At 50.8% G+C, this 8,188-nt stretch overlaps 1 non-coding gene across 1 annotated transcript; it reads right to left on the reverse strand.

The window, feature by feature from the left end:
* Positions 1-1,177: 1,177 nt before the first annotated feature.
* On the reverse strand, positions 1,178-1,284 carry LOC142429993 (U6 spliceosomal RNA). The gene has a single exon (XR_012780487.1). It is a non-coding gene; the product is annotated as a U6 spliceosomal RNA (small nuclear RNA).
* Positions 1,285-8,188: the final 6,904 nt, after the last annotated feature.

The following is an 8,188-nucleotide window of genomic DNA, read 5'->3' on the forward strand; positions in this document are numbered from 1 at the left end:
GCGGGATGGAGACAGAGAGTAGAGAAACGAATGTCACCTTCCAAAGAAGGGCGCCGTTGTCACCAGTCCCCACCACAGTCCATCACTGGCATTGTCATCATGGTCACTCCTCATCAAAAGTCTGCCACAGTCTGGATACGCCTGGGCGCAGGGAGGGGCTTCCCTGAGAAAAGTCCCCTGGTGTGGACAGACTTCCTTTCCTAGGTGCCATGGAGGACTCCGAGGAGACCCTTCAGCTCCCCCACACCCCTTCTTTCTGCCTCCAGATCCCCAGCTCTGAGCCAGCAGGGTGGGCGCCCAGTGGCAGCAAGGTGAACCTGGTCTTTAGTAGGAAAGACCCAGGCAGGACTGGGACTGGCACAGTGGGCAGGACCAGCCCTGCGCCAGACCCCTCTAGCTCTCCACCTTTGAATGTCCTACCGAGATTGGGGGCTAGAGGAGCCACACCCCTCCACCCTCCCACGCCTGAGCCTCCTCTCTCTGCCCTCCCTTTGTACCCCAGTGGGCTGGCACCTTGGATTCTGGGCAACTCCCTTTCCAACCACCCTTTACAGGAAGGTTGCTGCCTGTGTGCAGGCAGAAGGCTTCTTTACAGAAGGAGCCATGCGTGCACTTCCTATGGAAAAGTCCTCCCTCTAGAAAGCTTACTTTTCTCCCCCACTCCCTTCCCAGAGCCAAGACACAGATCCTGGCTGGAAAGCCAGTCTCCTGGCAGCCCCTTGCAGAAGTGCTGCACAGCCTCTCTGGGGAGACCCATACCTGTGTCACAGACAAGGGAGGTCTTGCGTGGCAGGTGACACCGAGGGCTGGGAAGTGCTGGCTCAAGACACAGCTATGGGGGCACCGTCCCTTTCCTCTCGGGCACCACTTCCCTGTCACCTAAGCCAATGCTCCTGCCATGCTCCATGTGAGCCCTTTAAAGCCACACACTGGCTGTGCTTGTGGAGGGGATGGAGGGGGAAGGCTGGCTTCTGAAACGCCCAGGATTACCCACTGTGGATTTTTCTCCCAGTTTGTTAGATGGTTGGAAAAGATGGCGGGGTGGGGGTGGGGGGGCGGGTAGCAGAGCTGAGTACATACATCTCACTCCCCTTCACTGCCTTTGAGTCAATTTCACAGGCCAGGGTTGTTGAGTCTATCTATCTATATCTATCTATCTATCTATTTTTTATTTTAAAAAAATATGGAACGCTTCACAAATTTGCGTGTCATCCTTGCACAGGGGCCATACTAACTTTCTCTGTATCGTTCCAATTTCAGTATATGTGCTGCCGAATAGAGCACTCCATCTATCTTTCTATCCGTCCGTCTATCTATCTACTTATTTTATTGAGGTACAATAAACAGATCTTACCATTCAGAATTTCAATCACAGTCAAGGAGGATTGCCCAATTAGCCTCACAAGCAACTTGGGAGCTACTCCTTCCTTCTGGTACCTTTGGTGCTGACTCCCCATTTCCTCCACCCTCCTCCTCCCTGCCCCCAGCAACCACTCATCCAGTCACCCTCAATCTGAGACTAACTCTTTTGGAAAGTAGAAAGCCTCCTCTTTCTGGTGGTTTTGAACGGCTGACCTTGTCATGCAGAGTGAATTCTACTGATTCCTGCAACCCTACGTCACAGAGCACAATCTGCTGGCTTCCTGGCCTCCCTGTTTGGTGTGGTGGTGACGTGACATTACAGAAGCTTTTGCCAGGGTAGGCGGCCCTGGTGGCACAGTGTGTCATGCACTGGCCTGCTGGCCACCAGGTGGACCCTCCGGCCATGCCACAGGAGAATGGCGAGGCCCCCTGCCTTCCTAAAGATTTACAGCCTTCGAGACTGTGGAGCAGTTCCACTCGGCCCTTAATGGGTTGCTCTGAGTTAGAATCCACCGCAGTGGGTTGGACTTTCCACGGTGGGCACGCCCACTCTGCTTACGAGACTTCTTGATCAATCCCATCCTGAACCCTCTCGACAGAATGGCGAGAGCCGAGCCTGAGCTCAGAAATAGGAGGGTGCCATCCACCTGACTCAGAAACTTCTCTCTGGAAGAATAAAAAGTAGATCCATGCTAAGATTGCACAAGTCTAGCTCAAATGAAAAACTGGAAACCAAACCAAGCCCAGAGCCATCCGGTCCTTTCCCACTGATGACACTCCTAGAGGGGCTTTCTGATCTTCTGAGAGTTCCCAGAGTGTTGGTGGGTTTGAACCGCAGACCTGGAGGTTAGCCATTCAAGCCAAACTACCTTCCCCAAATTCAGAGTCCAGAAACAAGGTCCCCAAGCGCGATAGCCCAAAGGAAGTGTTTCTGAGATTGTAGAGTGAATACTTTAGAGAGTAACAGAATTGTTTGTATGTCCTTTACCAGGCCCACTGATAAAGTGCTCAGTTGACCCAAAGATCAGTGGTTCAAATCCACCAGCCACTTGGAAGAACAATGTGATAGCCTGCTTCACTAAAGATTCAGTCTTGGAAACCCAATGGAGGAGTTCTTTTTAAAAAAAATTCACTTCATTGGGAGCTCTTACAACTCTTGGAATAATCCATATATCAATTTTATCGATCACATTTGTACAAATATTGCCATCATCATTTTCAAAGCATTTTCTTTCTAGTTGAGCCCTGGGTACCATCTTCCCCGCCCCCCCCCCATCTCCCATTTTCCCACCACCCTCATAAACCCCTGATAAATTATAGTTGTTTTCATATCTTACACACCATCCGCTGTCTCCCTTCACCCACCTTTCTGTTGTTCATCCCCCGAGGGGGCGGGCGGTGGTGGTGGTTATCTGTTGGTCATTGCGACCAGTTCCCTTGTTCTCCCCCTTCTCCCTGCCTGTTCCCCCTCCGCTACTCCTGGCCTGTCCACTCACAATGAGTGGGGATCCACTGGAGGGCTACAGGTTTGGATTCAGGGTTGGGGAGTGGCGATGGTGGAAAGTGGGTCTGGTTGGTCCAAGCAGAAAGATGGATTGACCACAGGGTGTACTGTCCACCGTGCTCTGCAGAACAGCTGCTGGAAGGCTGCTGCATTGGCTTCCAAACGCCCAGCCAGAGGAGACCGGATGTTACACGTTCAAAGGGTGGGATGCTTTGGCGATAACTTGTGTTTCGGGTTGCAACGACAATAAAACCACGCTGAAGGCAAGCTGGATTCCAAAATGACCCAGCTGGTGCCTCTGTCCAGACCATGACCTCTTCATGGCGCTGACTCGGGCCTTTCATCCCAGAAAGCCCTGAAACCCAGTCCAGCCTGTGCCGACCCGCCAGTGTGAAAACGCTTCTCTGCCACCTAGTGGCGCATCGAGTCTGTGCTCAGTTCCCAGGGCGCTTTCTAAGAACGCCCTGGATGGATGGCGGAGGATTAATCTACAAGGCTTTTTAGAATTATCTTTATATTTCACTCTATTCCTTTTCAAAAGATCTCTCCTAAGGCGCAGCAGAGAAAGGGGACTTCAGACTGTGCTGATGGCGTAGGTACGGACCAGTTTACTGTCTACAGGCCGATCCTTTCCAGCAAGGGGCCAGGGAGCACAGACTTGCTGCTGTTTCCACAGTGCTAGGGTCCCCTGCCCCAAAGCAGAACACTCACACCAAGAGAAACCCCTGCATCTTTACCCCTGGGGCCAGAAGCACCATCCCAACTCAGTTGTGCACTACTGTACTGATCTCAAGGCCCATTTGGAATTCTTTAGCACGGGGCTGGGGTGGGAAACACAGGCCACTGTACAAAGCCCGTGGAATCCTGGAGACCAGCTGTTAGGCTGGGTTGTCTAAAGAGGCTGGTTTCAGTGACCCTCCTTTATGTACCAAAAAAGAACTTCGGATCAAGACGTTTACACCAAGGGGTCCCAGCCCAGTCCTACTCAAGTCCATGGGTCTGACCCTGCCTGGGATGCTCTCCAAACTCCCACAGCTGATGCCTAAGGGTGAAGTGGGAAACAGGTAGATCAGAGGCTGGCGGATGCAGTCTCTTGGAGCCAAGGTGAGAGGGAACATGACAGGACGCTGCCAGCTGTCTGGTCAGGGTCAGGTGGCTCACACGGGGTCACTCCTGGAGGTAGGCAGAGTCCCAGCAAGCAGGAAGGTAGGGGTTTGGGGGGGGGGCACAGAGAAGCAGTTCCCAGTATCCCTCCTGCTCATATGAAAGGCCACACCCCAACTGCTTGATGGACAGGTTGGGCCCCACCTCTACCTTCACACCGGCACCATTAAGTTGACTGAAAGCCTAACTGCCACACCAGCTCACATCACACACCTCACCCGAGAAGCAGTCCCAGCCAGCACATTAAAGCAAGAAACAAAACACTTGCTGCCATCGAGTCACTGCTGACTCATAGAGACACCCCTGTGGGTTTCTGAGACTGAGACTGTTTAAGGGAGTAGAAAGCCCAGTCTTTCTCCCGAGGAGCTGCTGGTGGTTTCAAACTGCCGATCATGTGAAGCGAAGCCCCACGCACGCATAATCATTTTAACACCAGGGCTCACTTTGGGGGTGCAATTAAATGTTTACCAAATATAGCAGGCTAATTTTTAAATTGATCATTGTGTGTGGCTCTCAGGTTATGTTCCCCATAGTCAAAAGGCCCTTGGCAGAAAAAAATGAGTCCCCAGCCTTGTTGTAGAAGGACGAGGACATGCCTGTCACTCTCTCCCAGCGCCTGGAGAAGCCATGATCCACGCACATGCTCCCTGCCTCGTTGACCCCAAGCCAACAGGAAAGAGGTTGCTGGGTCCTGTGTCATCCTCCCAACTGCCAGCATGTTCGAGGTTTCCTGATGGCTCCTGTGCCGGTCGGCCTCGCTGGAGGGCTCCTCTCCGTGGCTGGCCGTCTCCTTCACCAAACACTGTGGGCTTGCTTCTCCTGCTGATCTGACAACTGAGTCGGAGCACTGAGATCACTGTCTTTCCCCCCACTGTCGTCTGCCAGCTGCACTGAAACCTGGCCATCCTGGGGGATCCTGCTGGTGTTTGAAATACTGGTGATGGAGCTTCCGCCACCACAGATGCCCGAAAATGACAATATGACAAACGTGCAGATGGGTGGTGGGCCACGAGCACTCACTGTGTGACAGGGAACGGGGTCTTATTCTCCTTACTCTGAGGAAGGCCCTGCAGTCACTTGTTCTTGGATAAAACAGAGTCATAGATAAGGTCGAGCAATTTACCAAGTGAGGACGACACCATTCCTGAGCCGTTTTATAAGGAGCCCTGGTGGTGTGGTGGTTATGTGTTGAGTTGGTAACTGCAAGGTCAGTGGTTTGAAACCACCAGCTGCTTCGAGGTAGGAAGACGAGGTTTCCTTACAACTGGTGTCATAGTTGAGCCCATTGTGTCACCGTCTCGTGAAGGACCTTCCTCTTTATGCCGCCCTCCACTTTATGAGCATGATGTCCTTTTCCAGGGACTGGTCTCTTCTGACCAGTTCCAAGTCTGGGAGTCTTGTCCAAAATAAGTCTTGTCATGCGCCCTTCTCAGGGCATTCGGGCTGCACTTCTTCCAAGACGGGTTTGTTCCTGCTTCGGAGAGCACACTCCAGGGGAGTGTCACTTGAGATGGAAGTGTTTTTTTCCTTCCACTCCAATTTTGCTTTTTAATGACTATATACACGGCAGTATAATTAGTTGTATTGATACTGATTAATTCTATAGCCATTTCTCTGTGCTGCCCACGTTTCGTTCACAACAGACATTTCATTCATATCAATTAGCTACATTAGCATAAGAAATGTCAGTAAATGAGTCACTCTGAGTTCTTTGCCTTGCAATCTTGGGCCTCTCTGGGAAATATCATTATTCTACGGTACATAATGGCCTTGAAAAAGGGATCTTTTCACACCCAAAGGATGCTGAAGTTCCGAAAGCTTTTACAATGGCTCTTGGTAAACCGGTTGGTGGAAACCATCAATGCAAAAATCTTTCCTGGATTATTGGATGTTCAGCAAATTTCAACCGAAAAATCTCGATAGTACAAGAAATTGTTTTGTTTGTTTTTTTAATACCATTCCAAGGCGTCTTTAAGATCACGTTGTTCTCACCTGAATAGACAGTGGCAAGGAAAGCTCAGCTTTCAGCTAAAATGAGACCAACTGTCCAAGGGCAGTCATTGCCAGACAGTTTCTCATCTTTGCAGAAGGGAAATGCTTGTCCAGACCCTGGGAGCTACAACCCAGGGAAAAGCAAACTGCTCTCCTGGGACTCCAACTCACTCAACTCACTGGGAAGAAATCCCAATTTGTGCACACTTCCGTGACCCAGGCCCAGGTATTTCTTCAGAGACCTGCAGGGCTAACGGCATCATGGGCTACACAAATGAAATGAACCTGATCCACTCAGGGAAAAGAGGGCCAGGAAAAGGAGTCATTGTGATATTGTTTACAGGCTTAAAAAATTTTTGGATGCTGTGTAATTTGATTTTGCAACTGCAGAGCCAAATTGTGGTTTTAAAAAAACCTTGAGTCACTTATAAAATCCATTTGGTTGTTTAAGTACTCACTGACATGGAGCTGTTTTGGGCAGAGTGGCTCTGTATGTAGGACCCTACATGTAGAACTGTCCTTGGGGGTTTCTGAGATTGTTGGCTCTTTATGTGAGTAGAAAGTCTCGTCTTTTTCCTGAGGAGCAGCGGGTGGTTTCGAACTGCTAACCACCTTTCCCTGAGTTACCCAATGTATAACAAACCCGCTGTGCCATTCTCTACATGCCTGGTACTGTTTGAGGGACATTGGTGACTAGCAATCTGGTGCCAGGCTGAGAGAACAGACCCTAAAGTCCGATGGCCTGCGTTCGAATTCTGCCTCTGGTGCTTACTAGCTGGGTGTTTCAACTTAGGAAGCTCGTTCTCTAAATGGTCTTGTTTGTTTGCACGAGTGAACTGAACAATGAAACGAATGGCGAACACAGCGCTCTCCGAGGTATAACATCCATGCCTGCCCGTTAAGTGGACCGGCAGCCCCTCCGCCCTGTGCAAGTCATCAGAAGAGGTGCATTAGGGTGAAAGTGCAGCCAGGCCTGTAACTGGGGAGGAATTCATTTGCTAGTGTATTGCCTTATGGATCCCTTTTCCGCTTGCATGCTCCAGGCCCCGTCAATACCGCAGACACTCGGATCTCTCCCGAGCTCTGTTGTAATGCATCCAATGAATCGGCCTTATTTTGCTTTGATTTAAATAGTAGCCGTCTTCTCCATAGTGTACAATTGCACACACCATCACCCTGGCAGCTTGCCTCCACTTAACTTACTTGGTTTCTGGAATTCCCAGAAGTCTTATGAGGCCTGAGTCTTCCACTGGGCAAATCTGCCACACAGACCTCATTACGGTGGCAAAGAGCCAAGACCTGATTGTGTTGTGTCTTACCCCAAAGGGCCCTGGTGGCCCGATGGCTCCGCACTGGGCTGCGATCCCCGGGGCCGGCAGCGGGAGACCACCAGCGGCTCTGTAGCAGAGAGACTGAGCTTACTCCCAGAAACAGGTGTCTCAGAAACCCACGGGGGGGGGGGGTGTCACTGAGTCAGCATCGACCCAACAGTAGCGAGTCTCCCCCCACCCCCTGCCAAGCTAAAGGACTTTCAATTGCCTTATAACCACTCAATAGTTGGACAGTGAAGCAGGAAGACTGGAGAACTGATGGATGCCTTTGAGCTTGGTGTTGGCCAAGAATATTGGAATTATCACGTCTGTCAGAACCAGTAAATACAGCCAGAGTTTTTGATGCTTAGAAGCGGGGAAGGTAAGATTTTGTCTCACGTACTCCAAGTGTCCGTGGAGAAGGATGGCATGCTTGCTAAAGCAGGTCGGCGAAAGACAGCAAGACCGTCCAAGAGATGGACTGACACTGCGGCTCCAGCAATTGTTCAAACACAACAGCAATTGCGAAGGCGGTGCAGCCTGGGAGCGGTTTCCTTCTGGGGTGCACAGGTGGCTGGAAGTTAGAAGCCACTGCATGGCATCTAACCACAAACAGGAAGGCTGTCATTGTTTGCTGTCCTCTCGTTTGTTACGTTGCTTACTCTTGGCTCTCATCCTTCCCCACTGGCATTCCCAACAACGAGCCACTTAGCCTGTGGAAGAACAGTGTGAACTGGGAGCTGACCTCTGGGTACATCCAGCAGGAGCCAAAACTACTGATGGGTGCTGTTCCCACCATGAGGGCCCATTAGTTTGCCAACTAAATTTAGAAGATTTAAATTTCAAAGTAACTTCT

This window comes from Tenrec ecaudatus, chromosome 16 (assembly GCF_050624435.1).
Source record: "Tenrec ecaudatus isolate mTenEca1 chromosome 16, mTenEca1.hap1, whole genome shotgun sequence".
In the NCBI taxonomy this organism is placed as follows: Eukaryota; Metazoa; Chordata; class Mammalia; order Afrosoricida; family Tenrecidae; genus Tenrec; species Tenrec ecaudatus.